Source organism: Hyla sarda, unplaced genomic scaffold (genome assembly GCF_029499605.1).
Source record: "Hyla sarda isolate aHylSar1 unplaced genomic scaffold, aHylSar1.hap1 scaffold_398, whole genome shotgun sequence".
NCBI classification, from domain to species: domain Eukaryota; kingdom Metazoa; phylum Chordata; class Amphibia; order Anura; family Hylidae; genus Hyla; species Hyla sarda.
In genome coordinates, this window is record NW_026610415.1 from 256,248 (window position 1) to 276,130 (window position 19,883).

Sequence of the window (19,883 nt, forward strand, 5' to 3'; positions counted from 1 at the left end):
TGTACTTTGGTCTATATTGATGCGGGACATAGACAGCCAGCTGATGACCAATCCATTAGTGCAATGGATGGCTGGAAGCATTTGTCTTTGCCTTTGCAATACCACAGAAGCAATGCATGGTCAATGTACAGCAATGACACACCTGTGTGAACAGCCAGGAGACCCCCCCCCCCCATGTTATGTTACATAGTTACATAGTTAGTACGGTCGAAAAAAGACATATGTCCATCAAGTTCAACCAGGGAATTAAGGGGTAGGGGTGTGGCGCGATATTGGGGAAGGGATGAGATTTTATATTTCTTCATAAGCATTAATCTTATTTTGTCAATTAGGAACATTCAGCACCCACCCGCTATCAAGGCAGCTGCCTATCATGTCATGCCCTACCTGCACAGGTGTGCTGGCTACTCAAATGATCCAATTAAGGAGGCCATTTAGTCAGCAGCAGCAGAAGTCCTGTGCCTGGACGCTCCAACAGCGGCCAGACACAAGCAGAAGCAGAAGCAGCAGAAGCAGCAGCAGCACCACCTTTTGTTTTTTGGCTGCAGCAGCAGCAAGGCCCACAGGGCTGGCTAGCTGGCTAGCCAGCAAGCAGGTAGCAATGAAAGTAGGAATCTTTCTTTTTAACCCTGTAAGGGGGTGGTGCACTGTACCCGAAGATACTGCCATATCGGGTCAATGCATAGGGCGACGGAAGCAAGCTTCGAAATCGGCCCCCGTTCTCAAAAATCCATTTAATATATGGTCCCCAGATAGGGGACGTATCAGATATTAAACTGATAAGAACAGATACTACACTTGATCTTAGCCAAAAGGCCGAGAAGCGATAACCGTGAAAGGGGCGGGCCCAACAAGGTGCCCTTCATGGGCACTATCACTGCTTGCTGTCAGGGAGGCTGCCAGACAATTTTCCATGCACACTCTGGGCTGGGGGGCAGTCAACCACCAGTACACACAGCAGAACCTAAACCCATACCATTATTGCTAAGCAGCAAGACAGGGGCCCATTGCACTCCCACGGGGCCTTTTTAAATGCAATCCATAACCCGGATTTGCCAGGAACCCTTCTTACTCCTCCTACTTGCATGTGACACTGGGCTTAGGATCTGCATAGGAAACACACACACAAGCACACACCTACCTTTGTTGCCTGCAGATGCCTCCTTGGCTGTCCCCAAACGGTATCAAACCAACACCCACGGGAAGCTGTAAGCATAGAGGACATGCCTGCACCCCATTGGACTTACCTGTGTGGGTTAAACCCGGGTTATTTGACAACCTATGGCGGTGATGGTTCTGCTCAGGCAGAGCAGTGCTGATGCTCCTCATAAAGCTGTCGCTGCTGTGAAGGTTCTAGGTGACATCACAAATCCCTATGGTTACATACACAACAAAGCTGGGTTGTTGTTGTTTACACTCTGCAAGGCCTGTGGAAGTGAGTGACATCATAGCACTGTAGTTCTGAGGGTTCTAGATGGATGCAACAATCTCCTGTTGCTTCTATGAAGGCCATAATAGACGACATCACCAAACAGCTCCATAGTCACATACACAGCAAAGGAGAGATGTTGTTTACACCTAGTGATGTCAGTGGTATTGAGTGACATCACAGCACAGTGCTAAGGCTCCTGGGCCTGGACACAGCAGCGGCTGCAATATCTCAACGGAGAATACGTTTATATATATGTGTGTGTGTGCGCGTATATATATATATATATATATTTCTCCGCCGAAATCACTTTTAAACCCATTTCCACCTTTTTTTCCCTTCTCTTCCTCTTACTTTTTTTTCACGTTTTTTTACGTTTTTCTCCTTTTCGCCTCTTTTCTGGGTGTATTATTCTTCTTTTTCTTCTTTTTTTTCGTCTAATGCATACCCCATCAGTGCAGCAATGCTTATTCAATACCGCCAGCAGATGGAGACACTGGGGGATAATTTTCTAAGGATTTATACTGATTTTTCCTGTCTGAATTTGTCGCACAGAAAGTTGCAGGCCAAATATGTGTGACATTTCTGCGACTTTAGCTTCTAGAGCATTTTTACAACATTATACATAGGTGCTGAATACATAAAAAGCGACTGTTCAGCGACAGACAAGTCGCATCGGCTGAAAGTAGGCCAGAATGTCAGTCCATGTTGGAGCAGGTTTAGATACAGTCTAAAGTATAGATCTCAAAGTCTGTGCACAGAATTTAGCAAGGGCCTCGCACCTTCTGATGCATCAGGTAGGTGCACAATAGCATAGCCTAACCCTCTGTACTTTGGTCTATATTGATGCGGGACATAGACAGCCAGCTGATGACCAATCCATTAGTGCAATGGATGGCTGGAAGCATTTGTCTTTGCCTTTGCAATACCACAGAAGCAATGCATGGTCAATGTACAGCAATGACACACCTGTGTGAACAGCCAGGAGACCCCCCCCCCCCCATGTTATGTTACATAGTTACATAGTTAGTACGGTCGAAAAAAGACATATGTCCATCAAGTTCAACCAGGGAATTAAGGGGTAGGGGTGTGGCGCGATATTGGGGAAGGGATGAGATTTTATATTTCTTCATAAGCATTAATCTTATTTTGTCAATTAGGAACATTCAGCACCCACCCGCTATCAAGGCAGCTGCCTATCATGTCATGCCCTACCTGCACAGGTGTGCTGGCTACTCAAATGATCCAATTAAGGAGGCCATTTAGTCAGCAGCAGCAGAAGTCCTGTGCCTGGACGCTCCAACAGCGGCCAGACACAAGCAGAAGCAGAAGCAGCAGAAGCAGCAGCAGCACCACCTTTTGTTTTTTGGCTGCAGCAGCAGCAAGGCCCACAGGGCTGGCTAGCTGGCTAGCCAGCAAGCAGGTAGCAATGAAAGTAGGAATCTTTCTTTTTAACCCTGTAAGGGGGTGGTGCACTGTACCCGAAGATACTGCCATATCGGGTCAATGCATAGGGCGACGGAAGCAAGCTTCGAAATCGGCCCCCGTTCTCAAAAATCCATTTAATATATGGTCCCCAGATAGGGGACGTATCAGATATTAAACTGATAAGAACAGATACTACACTTGATCTTAGCCAAAAGGCCGAGAAGCGATAACCGTGAAAGGGGCGGGCCCAACAAGGTGCCCTTCATGGGCACTATCACTGCTTGCTGTCAGGGAGGCTGCCAGACAATTTTCCATGCACACTCTGGGCTGGGGGGCAGTCAACCACCAGTACACACAGCAGAACCTAAACCCATACCATTATTGCTAAGCAGCAAGACAGGGGCCCATTGCACTCCCACGGGGCCTTTTTAAATGCAATCCATAACCCGGATTTGCCAGGAACCCTTCTTACTCCTCCTACTTGCATGTGACACTGGGCTTAGGATCTGCATAGGAAACACACACACAAGCACACACCTACCTTTGTTGCCTGCAGATGCCTCCTTGGCTGTCCCCAAACGGTATCAAACCAACACCCACGGGAAGCTGTAAGCATAGAGGACATGCCTGCACCCCATTGGACTTACCTGTGTGGGTTAAACCCGGGTTATTTGACAACCTATGGCGGTGATGGTTCTGCTCAGGCAGAGCAGTGCTGATGCTCCTCATAAAGCTGTCGCTGCTGTGAAGGTTCTAGGTGACATCACAAATCCCTATGGTTACATACACAACAAAGCTGGGTTGTTGTTGTTTACACTCTGCAAGGCCTGTGGAAGTGAGTGACATCATAGCACTGTAGTTCTGAGGGTTCTAGATGGATGCAACAATCTCCTGTTGCTTCTATGAAGGCCATAATAGACGACATCACCAAACAGCTCCATAGTCACATACACAGCAAAGGAGAGATGTTGTTTACACCTAGTGATGTCAGTGGTATTGAGTGACATCACAGCACAGTGCTAAGGCTCCTGGGCCTGGACACAGCAGCGGCTGCAATATCTCAACGGAGAATACGTTTATATATGTGTGTGTGTGCGCGTATATATATATATATATATATATATATATATATATTTCTCCGCCGAAATCACTTTTAAACCCATTTCCACCTTTTTTTCCCTTCTCTTCCTCTTACTTTTTTTTCACGTTTTTTTACGTTTTTCTCCTTTTCGCCTCTTTTCTGGGCGTATTATTCTTCTTTTTCTTCTTTTTTTCGTCTAATGCATACCCCATCAGTGCAGCAATGCTTATTCAATACCGCCAGCAGATGGAGACACTGGGGGATAATTTTCTAAGGATTTATACTGATTTTTCCTGTCTGAATTTGTCGCACAGAAAGTTGCAGGCCAAATATGTGTGACATTTCTGCGACTTTAGCTTCTAGAGCATTTTTACAACATTATACATAGGTGCTGAATACATAAAAAGCGACTGTTCAGCGACAGACAAGTCGCATCGGCTGAAAGTAGGCCAGAATGTCAGTCCATGTTGGAGCAGGTTTAGATACAGTCTAAAGTATAGATCTCAAAGTCTGTGCACAGAATTTAGCAAGGGCCTCGCACCTTCTGATGCATCAGGTAGGTGCACAATAGCATAGCCTAACCCTCTGTACTTTGGTCTATATTGATGCGGGACATAGACAGCCAGCTGATGACCAATCCATTAGTGCAATGGATGGCTGGAAGCATTTGTCTTTGCCTTTGCAATACCACAGAAGCAATGCATGGTCAATGTACAGCAATGACACACCTGTGTGAACAGCCAGGAGACCCCCCCCCCCCCCCCATGTTATGTTACATAGTTACATAGTTAGTACGGTCGAAAAAAGACATATGTCCATCAAGTTCAACCAGGGAATTAAGGGGTAGGGGTGTGGCGCGATATTGGGGAAGGGATGAGATTTTATATTTCTTCATAAGCATTAATCTTATTTTGTCAATTAGGAACATTCAGCACCCACCCGCTATCAAGGCAGCTGCCTATCATGTCATGCCCTACCTGCACAGGTGTGCTGGCTACTCAAATGATCCAATTAAGGAGGCCATTTAGTCAGCAGCAGCAGAAGTCCTGTGCCTGGACGCTCCAACAGCGGCCAGACACAAGCAGAAGCAGAAGCAGCAGAAGCAGCAGCAGCACCACCTTTTGTTTTTTGGCTGCAGCAGCAGCAAGGCCCACAGGGCTGGCTAGCTGGCTAGCCAGCAAGCAGGTAGCAATGAAAGTAGGAATCTTTCTTTTTAACCCTGTAAGGGGGTGGTGCACTGTACCCGAAGATACTGCCATATCGGGTCAATGCATAGGGCGACGGAAGCAAGCTTCGAAATCGGCCCCCGTTCTCAAAAATCCATTTAATATATGGTCCCCAGATAGGGGACGTATCAGATATTAAACTGATAAGAACAGATACTACACTTGATCTTAGCCAAAAGGCCGAGAAGCGATAACCGTGAAAGGGGCGGGCCCAACAAGGTGCCCTTCATGGGCACTATCACTGCTTGCTGTCAGGGAGGCTGCCAGACAATTTTCCATGCACACTCTGGGCTGGGGGGCAGTCAACCACCAGTACACACAGCAGAACCTAAACCCATACCATTATTGCTAAGCAGCAAGACAGGGGCCCATTGCACTCCCACGGGGCCTTTTTAAATGCAATCCATAACCCGGATTTGCCAGGAACCCTTCTTACTCCTCCTACTTGCATGTGACACTGGGCTTAGGATCTGCATAGGAAACACACACACAAGCACACACCTACCTTTGTTGCCTGCAGATGCCTCCTTGGCTGTCCCCAAACGGTATCAAACCAACACCCACGGGAAGCTGTAAGCATAGAGGACATGCCTGCACCCCATTGGACTTACCTGTGTGGGTTAAACCCGGGTTATTTGACAACCTATGGCGGTGATGGTTCTGCTCAGGCAGAGCAGTGCTGATGCTCCTCATAAAGCTGTCGCTGCTGTGAAGGTTCTAGGTGACATCACAAATCCCTATGGTTACATACACAACAAAGCTGGGTTGTTGTTGTTTACACTCTGCAAGGCCTGTGGAAGTGAGTGACATCATAGCACTGTAGTTCTGAGGGTTCTAGATGGATGCAACAATCTCCTGTTGCTTCTATGAAGGCCATAATAGACGACATCACCAAACAGCTCCATAGTCACATACACAGCAAAGGAGAGATGTTGTTTACACCTAGTGATGTCAGTGGTATTGAGTGACATCACAGCACAGTGCTAAGGCTCCTGGGCCTGGACACAGCAGCGGCTGCAATATCTCAACGGAGAATACGTTTATATATGTGTGTGTGTGCGCGTATATATATATATATATATATATATATATATATATATATATATATATTTCTCCGCCGAAATCACTTTTAAACTCATTTCCACCTTTTTTTCCCTTCTCTTCCTCTTACTTTTTTTTCACGTTTTTTTACGTTTTTCTCCTTTTCGCCTCTTTTCTGGGCGTATTATTCTTCTTTTTCTTCTTTTTTTCGTCTAATGCATACCCCATCAGTGCAGCAATGCTTATTCAATACCGCCAGCAGATGGAGACACTGGGGGATAATTTTCTAAGGATTTATACTGATTTTTCCTGTCTGAATTTGTCGCACAGAAAGTTGCAGGCCAAATATGTGTGACATTTCTGCGACTTTAGCTTCTAGAGCATTTTTACAACATTATACATAGGTGCTGAATACATAAAAAGCGACTGTTCAGCGACAGACAAGTCGCATCGGCTGAAAGTAGGCCAGAATGTCAGTCCATGTTGGAGCAGGTTTAGATACAGTCTAAAGTATAGATCTCAAAGTCTGTGCACAGAATTTAGCAAGGGCCTCGCACCTTCTGATGCATCAGGTAGGTGCACAATAGCATAGCCTAACCCTCTGTACTTTGGTCTATATTGATGCGGGACATAGACAGCCAGCTGATGACCAATCCATTAGTGCAATGGATGGCTGGAAGCATTTGTCTTTGCCTTTGCAATACCACAGAAGCAATGCATGGTCAATGTACAGCAATGACACACCTGTGTGAACAGCCAGGAGACCCCCCCCCCCCCCCATGTTATGTTACATAGTTACATAGTTAGTACGGTCGAAAAAAGACATATGTCCATCAAGTTCAACCAGGGAATTAAGGGGTAGGGGTGTGGCGCGATATTGGGGAAGGGATGAGATTTTATATTTCTTCATAAGCATTAATCTTATTTTGTCAATTAGGAACATTCAGCACCCACCCGCTATCAAGGCAGCTGCCTATCATGTCATGCCCTACCTGCACAGGTGTGCTGGCTACTCAAATGATCCAATTAAGGAGGCCATTTAGTCAGCAGCAGCAGAAGTCCTGTGCCTGGACGCTCCAACAGCGGCCAGACACAAGCAGAAGCAGAAGCAGCAGAAGCAGCAGCAGCACCACCTTTTGTTTTTTGGCTGCAGCAGCAGCAAGGCCCACAGGGCTGGCTAGCTGGCTAGCCAGCAAGCAGGTAGCAATGAAAGTAGGAATCTTTCTTTTTAACCCTGTAAGGGGGTGGTGCACTGTACCCGAAGATACTGCCATATCGGGTCAATGCATAGGGCGACGGAAGCAAGCTTCGAAATCGGCCCCCGTTCTCAAAAATCCATTTAATATATGGTCCCCAGATAGGGGACGTATCAGATATTAAACTGATAAGAACAGATACTACACTTGATCTTAGCCAAAAGGCCGAGAAGCGATAACCGTGAAAGGGGCGGGCCCAACAAGGTGCCCTTCATGGGCACTATCACTGCTTGCTGTCAGGGAGGCTGCCAGACAATTTTCCATGCACACTCTGGGCTGGGGGGCAGTCAACCACCAGTACACACAGCAGAACCTAAACCCATACCATTATTGCTAAGCAGCAAGACAGGGGCCCATTGCACTCCCACGGGGCCTTTTTAAATGCAATCCATAACCCGGATTTGCCAGGAACCCTTCTTACTCCTCCTACTTGCATGTGACACTGGGCTTAGGATCTGCATAGGAAACACACACACAAGCACACACCTACCTTTGTTGCCTGCAGATGCCTCCTTGGCTGTCCCCAAACGGTATCAAACCAACACCCACGGGAAGCTGTAAGCATAGAGGACATGCCTGCACCCCATTGGACTTACCTGTGTGGGTTAAACCCGGGTTATTTGACAACCTATGGCGGTGATGGTTCTGCTCAGGCAGAGCAGTGCTGATGCTCCTCATAAAGCTGTCGCTGCTGTGAAGGTTCTAGGTGACATCACAAATCCCTATGGTTACATACACAACAAAGCTGGGTTGTTGTTGTTTACACTCTGCAAGGCCTGTGGAAGTGAGTGACATCATAGCACTGTAGTTCTGAGGGTTCTAGATGGATGCAACAATCTCCTGTTGCTTCTATGAAGGCCATAATAGACGACATCACCAAACAGCTCCATAGTCACATACACAGCAAAGGAGAGATGTTGTTTACACCTAGTGATGTCAGTGGTATTGAGTGACATCACAGCACAGTGCTAAGGCTCCTGGGCCTGGACACAGCAGCGGCTGCAATATCTCAACGGAGAATACGTTTATATATGTGTGTGTGTGCGCGTATATATATATATATATATATATATATATATATATATATATATATATTTCTCCGCCGAAATCACTTTTAAACCCATTTCCACCTTTTTTTCCCTTCTCTTCCTCTTACTTTTTTTTCACGTTTTTTTACGTTTTTCTCCTTTTCGCCTCTTTTCTGGGCGTATTATTCTTCTTTTTCTTCTTTTTTTTCGTCTAATGCATACCCCATCAGTGCAGCAATGCTTATTCAATACCGTGGAGACACTGGGGGATAATTTTCTAAGGATTTATACTGATTTTTCCTGTCTGAATTTGTCGCACAGAAAGTTGCAGGCCAAATATGTGTGACATTTCTGCGACTTTAGCTTCTAGAGCATTTTTACAACATTATACATAGGTGCTGAATACATAAAAAGCGACTGTTCAGCGACAGACAAGTCGCATCGGCTGAAAGTAGGCCAGAATGTCAGTCCATGTTGGAGCAGGTTTAGATACAGTCTAAAGTATAGATCTCAAAGTCTGTGCACAGAATTTAGCAAGGGCCTCGCACCTTCTGATGCATCAGGTAGGTGCACAATAGCATAGCCTAACCCTCTGTACTTTGGTCTATATTGATGCGGGACATAGACAGCCAGCTGATGACCAATCCATTAGTGCAATGGATGGCTGGAAGCATTTGTCTTTGCCTTTGCAATACCACAGAAGCAATGCATGGTCAATGTACAGCAATGACACACCTGTGTGAACAGCCAGGAGACCCCCCCCCCCCCCCATGTTATGTTACATAGTTACATAGTTAGTACGGTCGAAAAAAGACATATGTCCATCAAGTTCAACCAGGGAATTAAGGGGTAGGGGTGTGGCGCGATATTGGGGAAGGGATGAGATTTTATATTTCTTCATAAGCATTAATCTTATTTTGTCAATTAGGAACATTCAGCACCCACCCGCTATCAAGGCAGCTGCCTATCATGTCATGCCCTACCTGCACAGGTGTGCTGGCTACTCAAATGATCCAATTAAGGAGGCCATTTAGTCAGCAGCAGCAGAAGTCCTGTGCCTGGACGCTCCAACAGCGGCCAGACACAAGCAGAAGCAGAAGCAGCAGAAGCAGCAGCAGCACCACCTTTTGTTTTTTGGCTGCAGCAGCAGCAAGGCCCACAGGGCTGGCTAGCTGGCTAGCCAGCAAGCAGGTAGCAATGAAAGTAGGAATCTTTCTTTTTAACCCTGTAAGGGGGTGGTGCACTGTACCCGAAGATACTGCCATATCGGGTCAATGCATAGGGCGACGGAAGCAAGCTTCGAAATCGGCCCCCGTTCTCAAAAATCCATTTAATATATGGTCCCCAGATAGGGGACGTATCAGATATTAAACTGATAAGAACAGATACTACACTTGATCTTAGCCAAAAGGCCGAGAAGCGATAACCGTGAAAGGGGCGGGCCCAACAAGGTGCCCTTCATGGGCACTATCACTGCTTGCTGTCAGGGAGGCTGCCAGACAATTTTCCATGCACACTCTGGGCTGGGGGGCAGTCAACCACCAGTACACACAGCAGAACCTAAACCCATACCATTATTGCTAAGCAGCAAGACAGGGGCCCATTGCACTCCCACGGGGCCTTTTTAAATGCAATCCATAACCCGGATTTGCCAGGAACCCTTCTTACTCCTCCTACTTGCATGTGACACTGGGCTTAGGATCTGCATAGGAAACACACACACAAGCACACACCTACCTTTGTTGCCTGCAGATGCCTCCTTGGCTGTCCCCAAACGGTATCAAACCAACACCCACGGGAAGCTGTAAGCATAGAGGACATGCCTGCACCCCATTGGACTTACCTGTGTGGGTTAAACCCGGGTTATTTGACAACCTATGGCGGTGATGGTTCTGCTCAGGCAGAGCAGTGCTGATGCTCCTCATAAAGCTGTCGCTGCTGTGAAGGTTCTAGGTGACATCACAAATCCCTATGGTTACATACACAACAAAGCTGGGTTGTTGTTGTTTACACTCTGCAAGGCCTGTGGAAGTGAGTGACATCATAGCACTGTAGTTCTGAGGGTTCTAGATGGATGCAACAATCTCCTGTTGCTTCTATGAAGGCCATAATAGACGACATCACCAAACAGCTCCATAGTCACATACACAGCAAAGGAGAGATGTTGTTTACACCTAGTGATGTCAGTGGTATTGAGTGACATCACAGCACAGTGCTAAGGCTCCTGGGCCTGGACACAGCAGCGGCTGCAATATCTCAACGGAGAATACGTTTATATATATGTGTGTGTGTGCGCGTATATATATATATATATATATATATATATATATACATATATATATTTCTCCGCCGAAATCACTTTTAAACCCATTTCCACCTTTTTTTCCCTTCTCTTCCTCTTACTTTTTTTTCACGTTTTTTTACGTTTTTCTCCTTTTCGCCTCTTTTCTGGGCGTATTATTCTTCTTTTTCTTCTTTTTTTTCGTCTAATGCATACCCCATCTGTGCAGCAATGCTTATTCAATACCGCCAGCAGATGGAGACACTGGGGGATAATTTTCTAAGGATTTATACTGATTTTTCCTGTCTGAATTTGTCGCACAGAAAGTTGCAGGCCAAATATGTGTGACATTTCTGCGACTTTAGCTTCTAGAGCATTTTTACAACATTATACATAGGTGCTGAATACATAAAAAGCGACTGTTCAGCGACAGACAAGTCGCATCGGCTGAAAGTAGGCCAGAATGTCAGTCCATGTTGGAGCAGGTTTAGATACAGTCTAAAGTATAGATCTCAAAGTCTGTGCACAGAATTTAGCAAGGGCCTCGCACCTTCTGATGCATCAGGTAGGTGCACAATAGCATAGCCTAACCCTCTGTACTTTGGTCTATATTGATGCGGGACATAGACAGCCAGCTGATGACCAATCCATTAGTGCAATGGATGGCTGGAAGCATTTGTCTTTGCCTTTGCAATACCACAGAAGCAATGCATGGTCAATGTACAGCAATGACACACCTGTGTGAACAGCCAGGAGACCCCCCCCCCCCCCATGTTATGTTACATAGTTACATAGTTAGTACGGTCGAAAAAAGACATATGTCCATCAAGTTCAACCAGGGAATTAAGGGGTAGGGGTGTGGCGCGATATTGGGGAAGGGATGAGATTTTATATTTCTTCATAAGCATTAATCTTATTTTGTCAATTAGGAACATTCAGCACCCACCCGCTATCAAGGCAGCTGCCTATCATGTCATGCCCTACCTGCACAGGTGTGCTGGCTACTCAAATGATCCAATTAAGGAGGCCATTTAGTCAGCAGCAGCAGAAGTCCTGTGCCTGGACGCTCCAACAGCGGCCAGACACAAGCAGAAGCAGAAGCAGCAGAAGCAGCAGCAGCACCACCTTTTGTTTTTTGGCTGCAGCAGCAGCAAGGCCCACAGGGCTGGCTAGCTGGCTAGCCAGCAAGCAGGTAGCAATGAAAGTAGGAATCTTTCTTTTTAACCCTGTAAGGGGGTGGTGCACTGTACCCGAAGATACTGCCATATCGGGTCAATGCATAGGGCGACGGAAGCAAGCTTCGAAATCGGCCCCCGTTCTCAAAAATCCATTTAATATATGGTCCCCAGATAGGGGACGTATCAGATATTAAACTGATAAGAACAGATACTACACTTGATCTTAGCCAAAAGGCCGAGAAGCGATAACCGTGAAAGGGGCGGGCCCAACAAGGTGCCCTTCATGGGCACTATCACTGCTTGCTGTCAGGGAGGCTGCCAGACAATTTTCCATGCACACTCTGGGCTGGGGGGCAGTCAACCACCAGTACACACAGCAGAACCTAAACCCATACCATTATTGCTAAGCAGCAAGACAGGGGCCCATTGCACTCCCACGGGGCCTTTTTAAATGCAATCCATAACCCGGATTTGCCAGGAACCCTTCTTACTCCTCCTACTTGCATGTGACACTGGGCTTAGGATCTGCATAGGAAACACACACACAAGCACACACCTACCTTTGTTGCCTGCAGATGCCTCCTTGGCTGTCCCCAAACGGTATCAAACCAACACCCACGGGAAGCTGTAAGCATAGAGGACATGCCTGCACCCCATTGGACTTACCTGTGTGGGTTAAACCCGGGTTATTTGACAACCTATGGCGGTGATGGTTCTGCTCAGGCAGAGCAGTGCTGATGCTCCTCATAAAGCTGTCGCTGCTGTGAAGGTTCTAGGTGACATCACAAATCCCTATGGTTACATACACAACAAAGCTGGGTTGTTGTTGTTTACACTCTGCAAGGCCTGTGGAAGTGAGTGACATCATAGCACTGTAGTTCTGAGGGTTCTAGATGGATGCAACAATCTCCTGTTGCTTCTATGAAGGCCATAATAGACGACATCACCAAACAGCTCCATAGTCACATACACAGCAAAGGAGAGATGTTGTTTACACCTAGTGATGTCAGTGGTATTGAGTGACATCACAGCACAGTGCTAAGGCTCCTGGGCCTGGACACAGCAGCGGCTGCAATATCTCAACGGAGAATACGTTTATATATATGTGTGTGTGTGCGCGTATATATATATATATATATATATATATATATATATATATATATTTCTCCGCCGAAATCACTTTTAAACCCATTTCCACCTTTTTTTCCCTTCTCTTCCTCTTACTTTTTTTTCACGTTTTTTTACGTTTTTCTCCTTTTCGCCTCTTTTCTGGGCGTATTATTCTTCTTTTTCTTCTTTTTTTTCGTCTAATGCATACCCCATCAGTGCAGCAATGCTTATTCAATACCGCCAGCAGATGGAGACACTGGGGGATAATTTTCAAAGGATTTATACTGATTTTTCCTTTCTGAATTTGTCGCACAGAAAGTTGCAGGCCAAATATGTGTGACATTTCTGCGACTTTAGCTTCTAGAGCATTTTTACAACATTATACATAGGTGCTGAATACATAAAAAGCGACTGTTCAGCGACAGACAAGTCGCATCGGCTGAAAGTAGGCCAGAATGTCAGTCCATGTTGGAGCAGGTTTAGATACAGTCTAAAGTATAGATCTCAAAGTCTGTGCACAGAATTTAGCAAGGGCCTCGCACCTTCTGATGCATCAGGTAGGTACACAATAGCATAGCCTAACCCTCTGTACTTTGGTCTATATTGATGCGGGACATAGACAGCCAGCTGATGACCAATCCATTAGTGCAATGGATGGCTGGAAGCATTTGTCTTTGCCTTTGCAATACCACAGAAGCAATGCATGGTCAATGTACAGCAATGACACACCTGTGTGAACAGCCAGGAGACCCCCCCCCCCCCCCATGTTATGTTACATAGTTACATAGTTAGTACGGTCGAAAAAAGACATATGTCCATCAAGTTCAACCAGGGAATTAAGGGGTAGGGGTGTGGCGCGATATTGGGGAAGGGATGAGATTTTATATTTCTTCATAAGCATTAATCTTATTTTGTCAATTAGGAACATTCAGCACCCACCCGCTATCAAGGCAGCTGCCTATCATGTCATGCCCTACCTGCACAGGTGTGCTGGCTACTCAAATGATCCAATTAAGGAGGCCATTTAGTCAGCAGCAGCAGAAGTCCTGTGCCTGGACGCTCCAACAGCGGCCAGACACAAGCAGAAGCAGAAGCAGCAGAAGCAGCAGCAGCACCACCTTTTGTTTTTTGGCTGCAGCAGCAGCAAGGCCCACAGGGCTGGCTAGCTGGCTAGCCAGCAAGCAGGTAGCAATGAAAGTAGGAATCTTTCTTTTTAACCCTGTAAGGGGGTGGTGCACTGTACCCGAAGATACTGCCATATCGGGTCAATGCATAGGGCGACGGAAGCAAGCTTCGAAATCGGCCCCCGTTCTCAAAAATCCATTTAATATATGGTCCCCAGATAGGGGACGTATCAGATATTAAACTGATAAGAACAGATACTACACTTGATCTTAGCCAAAAGGCCGAGAAGCGATAACCGTGAAAGGGGCGGGCCCAACAAGGTGCCCTTCATGGGCACTATCACTGCTTGCTGTCAGGGAGGCTGCCAGACAATTTTCCATGCACACTCTGGGCTGGGGGGCAGTCAACCACCAGTACACACAGCAGAACCTAAACCCATACCATTATTGCTAAGCAGCAAGACAGGGGCCCATTGCACTCCCACGGGGCCTTTTTAAATGCAATCCATAACCCGGATTTGCCAGGAACCCTTCTTACTCCTCCTACTTGCATGTGACACTGGGCTTAGGATCTGCATAGGAAACACACACACAAGCACACACCTACCTTTGTTGCCTGCAGATGCCTCCTTGGCTGTCCCCAAACGGTATCAAACCAACACCCACGGGAAGCTGTAAGCATAGAGGACATGCCTGCACCCCATTGGACTTACCTGTGTGGGTTAAACCCGGGTTATTTGACAACCTATGGCGGTGATGGTTCTGCTCAGGCAGAGCAGTGCTGATGCTCCTCATAAAGCTGTCGCTGCTGTGAAGGTTCTAGGTGACATCACAAATCCCTATGGTTACATACACAACAAAGCTGGGTTGTTGTTGTTTACACTCTGCAAGGCCTGTGGAAGTGAGTGACATCATAGCACTGTAGTTCTGAGGGTTCTAGATGGATGCAACAATCTCCTGTTGCTTCTATGAAGGCCATAATAGACGACATCACCAAACAGCTCCATAGTCACATACACAGCAAAGGAGAGATGTTGTTTACACCTAGTGATGTCAGTGGTATTGAGTGACATCACAGCACAGTGCTAAGGCTCCTGGGCCTGGACACAGCAGCGGCTGCAATATCTCAACGGAGAATACGTTTATATATGTGTGTGTGTGCGCGTATATATATATATATATATATATATATATATATATATATATTTCTCCGCCGAAATCACTTTTAAACCCATTTCCACCTTTTTTTCCCTTCTCTTCCTCTTACTTTTTTTTCACGTTTTTTTACGTTTTTCTCCTTTTCGCCTCTTTTCTGGGCGTATTATTCTTCTTTTTCTTCTTTTTTTCGTCTAATGCATACCCCATCAGTGCAGCAATGCTTATTCAATACCGCCAGCAGATGGAGACACTGGGGGATAATTTTCTAAGGATTTATACTGATTTTTCCTGTCTGAATTTGTCGCACAGAAAGTTGCAGGCCAAATATGTGTGACATTTCTGCGACTTTAGCTTCTAGAGCATTTTTACAACATTATACATAGGTGCTGAATACATAAAAAGCGACTGTTCAGCGACAGACAAGTCGCATCGGCTGAAAGTAGGCCAGAATGTCAGTCCATGTTGGAGCAGGTTTAGATACAGTCTAAAGTATAGATCTCAAAGTCTGTGCACAGAATTTAGCAAGGGCCTCGCACCTTCTGATGCATCAGGTAGGTGCACAATAGCATAGCCTAACCCTCTGTACTTTGGTCTATATTGATGCGGGACATAGACAGCCAGCTGATGACCAATCCATTAGTGCAATGGATGGCTGGAAGCATTTGTCTTTGCCTTTGCAATACCACAGAAGCAATGCATGGTCAATGTACAGCAATGACACACCTGTGTGAACAGCCAGGAGACCCCCCCCCCCCCCCCCATGTTATGTTACATAGTTACATAGTTAGTACGGTCGAAAAAAGACATATGTCCATCAAGTTCAACCAGGGAATTAAGGGGTAGGGGTGTGGCGCGATATTGGGGAAGGGATGAGATTTTATATTTCTTCATAAGCATTAATCTTATTTTGTCAATTAGGAACATTCAGCACCCACCCGCTATCAAGGCAGCTGCCTATCATGTCATGCCCTACCTGCACAGGTGTGCTGGCTACTCAAATGATCCAATTAAGGAGGCCATTTAGTCAGCAGCAGCAGAAGTCCTGTGCCTGGACGCTCCAACAGCGGCCAGACACAAGCAGAAGCAGAAGCAGCAGAAGCAGCAGCAGCACCACCTTTTGTTTTTTGGCTGCAGCAGCAGCAAGGCCCACAGGGCTGGCTAGCTGGCTAGCCAGCAAGCAGGTAGCAATGAAAGTAGGAATCTTTCTTTTTAACCCTGTAAGGGGGTGGTGCACTGTACCCGAAGATACTGCCATATCGGGTCAATGCATAGGGCGACGGAAGCAAGCTTCGAAATCGGCCCCCGTTCTCAAAAATCCATTTAATATATGGTCCCCAGATAGGGGACGTATCAGATATTAAACTGATAAGAACAGATACTACACTTGATCTTAGCCAAAAGGCCGAGAAGCGATAACCATGAAAGGGGCGGGCCCAACAAGGTGCCCTTCATGGGCACTATCACTGCTTGCTGTCAGGGAGGCTGCCAGACAATTTTCCATGCACACTCTGGGCTGGGGGGCAGTCAACCACCAGTACACACAGCAGAACCTAAACCCATACCATTATTGCTAAGCAGCAAGACAGGGGCCCATTGCACTCCCACGGGGCCTTTTTAAATGCAATCCATAACCCGGATTTGCCAGGAACCCTTCTTACTCCTCCTACTTGCATGTGACACTGGGCTTAGGATCTGCATAGGAAACACACACACAAGCACACACCTACCTTTGTTGCCTGCAGATGCCTCCTTGGCTGTCCCCAAACGGTATCAAACCAACACCCACGGGAAGCTGTAAGCATAGAGGACATGCCTGCACCCCATTGGACTTACCTGTGTGGGTTAAACCCGGGTTATTTGACAACCTATGGCGGTGATGGTTCTGCTCAGGCAGAGCAGTGCTGATGCTCCTCATAAAGCTGTCGCTGCTGTGAAGGTTCTAGGTGACATCACAAATCCCTATGGTTACATACACAACAAAGCTGGGTTGTTGTTGTTTACACTCTGCAAGGCCTGTGGAAGTGAGTGACATCATAGCACTGTAGTTCTGAGGGTTCTAGATGGATGCAACAATCTCCTGTTGCTTCTATGAAGGCCATAATAGACGACATCACCAAACAGCTCCATAGTCACATACACAGCAAAGGAGAGATGTTGTTTACACCTAGTGATGTCAGTGGTATTGAGTGACATCACAGCACAGTGCTAAGGCTCCTGGGCCTGGACACAGCAGCGGCTGCAATATCTCAACGGAGAATACGTTTATATATATGTGTGTGTGTGCGCGTATATATATATATATATATATATATATATATATATATACATATATATATTTCTCCGCCGAAATCACTTTTAAACCCATTTCCACCTTTTTTTCCCTTCTCTTCCTCTTACTTTTTTTTCACGTTTTTTTACGTTTTTCTCCTTTTCGCCTCTTTTCTGGGCGTATTATTCTTCTTTTTCTTCTTTTTTTTCGTCTAATGCATACCCCATCTGTGCAGCAATGCTTATTCAATACCGCCAGCAGATGGAGACACTGGGGGATAATTTTCTAAGGATTTATACAGATTTTTCCTGTCTGAATTTGTCGCACAGAAAGTTGCAGGCCAAATATGTGTGACATTTCTGCGACTTTAGCTTCTAGAGCATTTTTACAACATTATACATAGGTGCTGAATACATAAAAAGCGACTGTTCAGCGACAGACAAGTCGCATCGGCTGAAAGTAGGCCAGAATGTCAGTCCATGTTGGAGCAGGTTTAGATACAGTCTAAAGTATAGATCTCAAAGTCTGTGCACAGAATTTAGCAAGGGCCTCGCACCTTCTGATGCATCAGGTAGGTGCACAATAGCATAGCCTAACCCTCTGTACTTTGGTCTATATTGATGCGGGACATAGACAGCCAGCTGATGACCAATCCATTAGTGCAATGGATGGCTGGAAGCATTTGTCTTTGCCTTTGCAATACCACAGAAGCAATGCATGGTCAATGTACAGCAATGACACACCTGTGTGAACAGCCAGGAGACCCCCCCCCCCCCCCCATGTTATGTTACATAGTTACATAGTTAGTACGGTCGAAAAAAGACATATGTCCATCAAGTTCAACCAGGGAATTAAGGGGTAGGGGTGTGGCGCGATATTGGGGAAGGGATGAGATTTTATATTTCTTCATAAGCATTAATCTTATTTTGTCAATTAGGAACATTCAGCACCCACCCGCTATCAAGGCAGCTGCCTATCATGTCATGCCCTACCTGCACAGGTGTGCTGGCTACTCAAATGATCCAATTAAGGAGGCCATTTAGTCAGCAGCAGCAGAAGTCCTGTGCCTGGACGCTCCAACAGCGGCCAGACACAAGCAGAAGCAGAAGCAGCAGAAGCAGCAGCAGCACCACCTTTTGTTTTTTGGCTGCAGCAGCAGCAAGGCCCACAGGGCTGGCTAGCTGGCTAGCCAGCAAGCAGGTAGCAATGAAAGTAGGAATCTTTCTTTTTAACCCTGTAAGGGGGTGGTGCACTGTACCCGAAGATACTGCCATATCGGGTCAATGCATAGGGCGACGGAAGCAAGCTTCGAAATCGGCCCCCGTTCTCAAAAATCCATTTAATATATGGTCCCCAGATAGGGGACGTATCAGATATTAAACTGATAAGAACAGATACTACACTTGATCTTAGCCAAAAGGCCGAGAAGCGATAACCGTGAAAGGGGCGGGCCCAACAAGGTGCCCTTCATGGGCACTATCACTGCTTGCTGTCAGGGAGGCTGCCAGACAATTTTCCATGCACACTCTGGGCTGGGGGGCAGTCAACCACCAGTACACACAGCAGAACCTAAACCCATACCATTATTGCTAAGCAGCAAGACAGGGGCCCATTGCACTCCCACGGGGCCTTTTTAAATGCAATCCATAACCCGGATTTGCCAGGAACCCTTCTTACTCCTCCTACTTGCATGTGACACTGGGCTTAGGATCTGCATAGGAAACACACACACAAGCACACACCTACCTTTGTTGCCTGCAGATGCCTCCTTGGCTGTCCCCAAACGGTATCAAACCAACACCCACGGGAAGCTGTAAGCATAGAGGACATGCCTGCACCCCATTGGACTTACCTGTGTGGGTTAAACCCGGGTTATTTGACAACCTATGGCGGTGATGGTTCTGCTCAGGCAGAGCAGTGCTGATGCTCCTCATAAAGCTGTCGCTGCTGTGAAGGTTCTAGGTGACATCACAAATCCCTATGGTTACATACACAACAAAGCTGGGTTGTTGTTGTTTACACTCTGCAAGGCCTGTGGAAGTGAGTGACATCATAGCACTGTAGTTCTGAGGGTTCTAGATGGATGCAACAATCTCCTGTTGCTTCTATGAAGGCCATAATAGACGACATCACCAAACAGCTCCATAGTCACATACACAGCAAAGGAGAGATGTTGTTTACACCTAGTGATGTCAGTGGTATTGAGTGACATCACAGCACAGTGCTAAGGCTCCTGGGCCTGGACACAGCAGCGGCTGCAATATCTCAACGGAG

At 46.4% G+C, this 19,883-nt stretch overlaps 9 non-coding genes across 9 annotated transcripts; all 9 read right to left on the minus strand.

Moving 5' to 3' along the window:
- Window positions 1–637: 637 nt before the first annotated feature.
- LOC130332995 (U2 spliceosomal RNA) lies at window positions 638–828 on the minus strand. Its single transcript, XR_008875380.1, has one exon. It is a non-coding gene; the product is annotated as a U2 spliceosomal RNA (small nuclear RNA).
- Window positions 829–2,894: 2,066 nt separating this feature from the next.
- Window positions 2,895–3,085, minus strand: LOC130332996 (U2 spliceosomal RNA). Its single transcript, XR_008875381.1, has one exon. It is a non-coding gene; the product is annotated as a U2 spliceosomal RNA (small nuclear RNA).
- A 2,080-nt stretch (window positions 3,086–5,165) lies between these two features.
- Window positions 5,166–5,356, minus strand: LOC130332998 (U2 spliceosomal RNA). The gene has a single exon (XR_008875382.1). It is a non-coding gene; the product is annotated as a U2 spliceosomal RNA (small nuclear RNA).
- A 2,091-nt stretch (window positions 5,357–7,447) lies between these two features.
- LOC130332999 (U2 spliceosomal RNA) lies at window positions 7,448–7,638 on the minus strand. Its single transcript, XR_008875383.1, has one exon. It is a non-coding gene; the product is annotated as a U2 spliceosomal RNA (small nuclear RNA).
- Window positions 7,639–9,722: 2,084 nt separating this feature from the next.
- On the minus strand, window positions 9,723–9,913 carry LOC130333000 (U2 spliceosomal RNA). The gene has a single exon (XR_008875384.1). It is a non-coding gene; the product is annotated as a U2 spliceosomal RNA (small nuclear RNA).
- Window positions 9,914–12,004: 2,091 nt separating this feature from the next.
- On the minus strand, window positions 12,005–12,195 carry LOC130333001 (U2 spliceosomal RNA). The gene has a single exon (XR_008875385.1). It is a non-coding gene; the product is annotated as a U2 spliceosomal RNA (small nuclear RNA).
- A 2,090-nt stretch (window positions 12,196–14,285) lies between these two features.
- LOC130333002 (U2 spliceosomal RNA) lies at window positions 14,286–14,476 on the minus strand. Its single transcript, XR_008875386.1, has one exon. It is a non-coding gene; the product is annotated as a U2 spliceosomal RNA (small nuclear RNA).
- Window positions 14,477–16,563: 2,087 nt separating this feature from the next.
- Window positions 16,564–16,754, minus strand: LOC130333004 (U2 spliceosomal RNA). Its single transcript, XR_008875389.1, has one exon. It is a non-coding gene; the product is annotated as a U2 spliceosomal RNA (small nuclear RNA).
- A 2,097-nt stretch (window positions 16,755–18,851) lies between these two features.
- LOC130333005 (U2 spliceosomal RNA) lies at window positions 18,852–19,042 on the minus strand. Its single transcript, XR_008875390.1, has one exon. It is a non-coding gene; the product is annotated as a U2 spliceosomal RNA (small nuclear RNA).
- Between the last annotated feature and the right edge of the window lie 841 nt (window positions 19,043–19,883).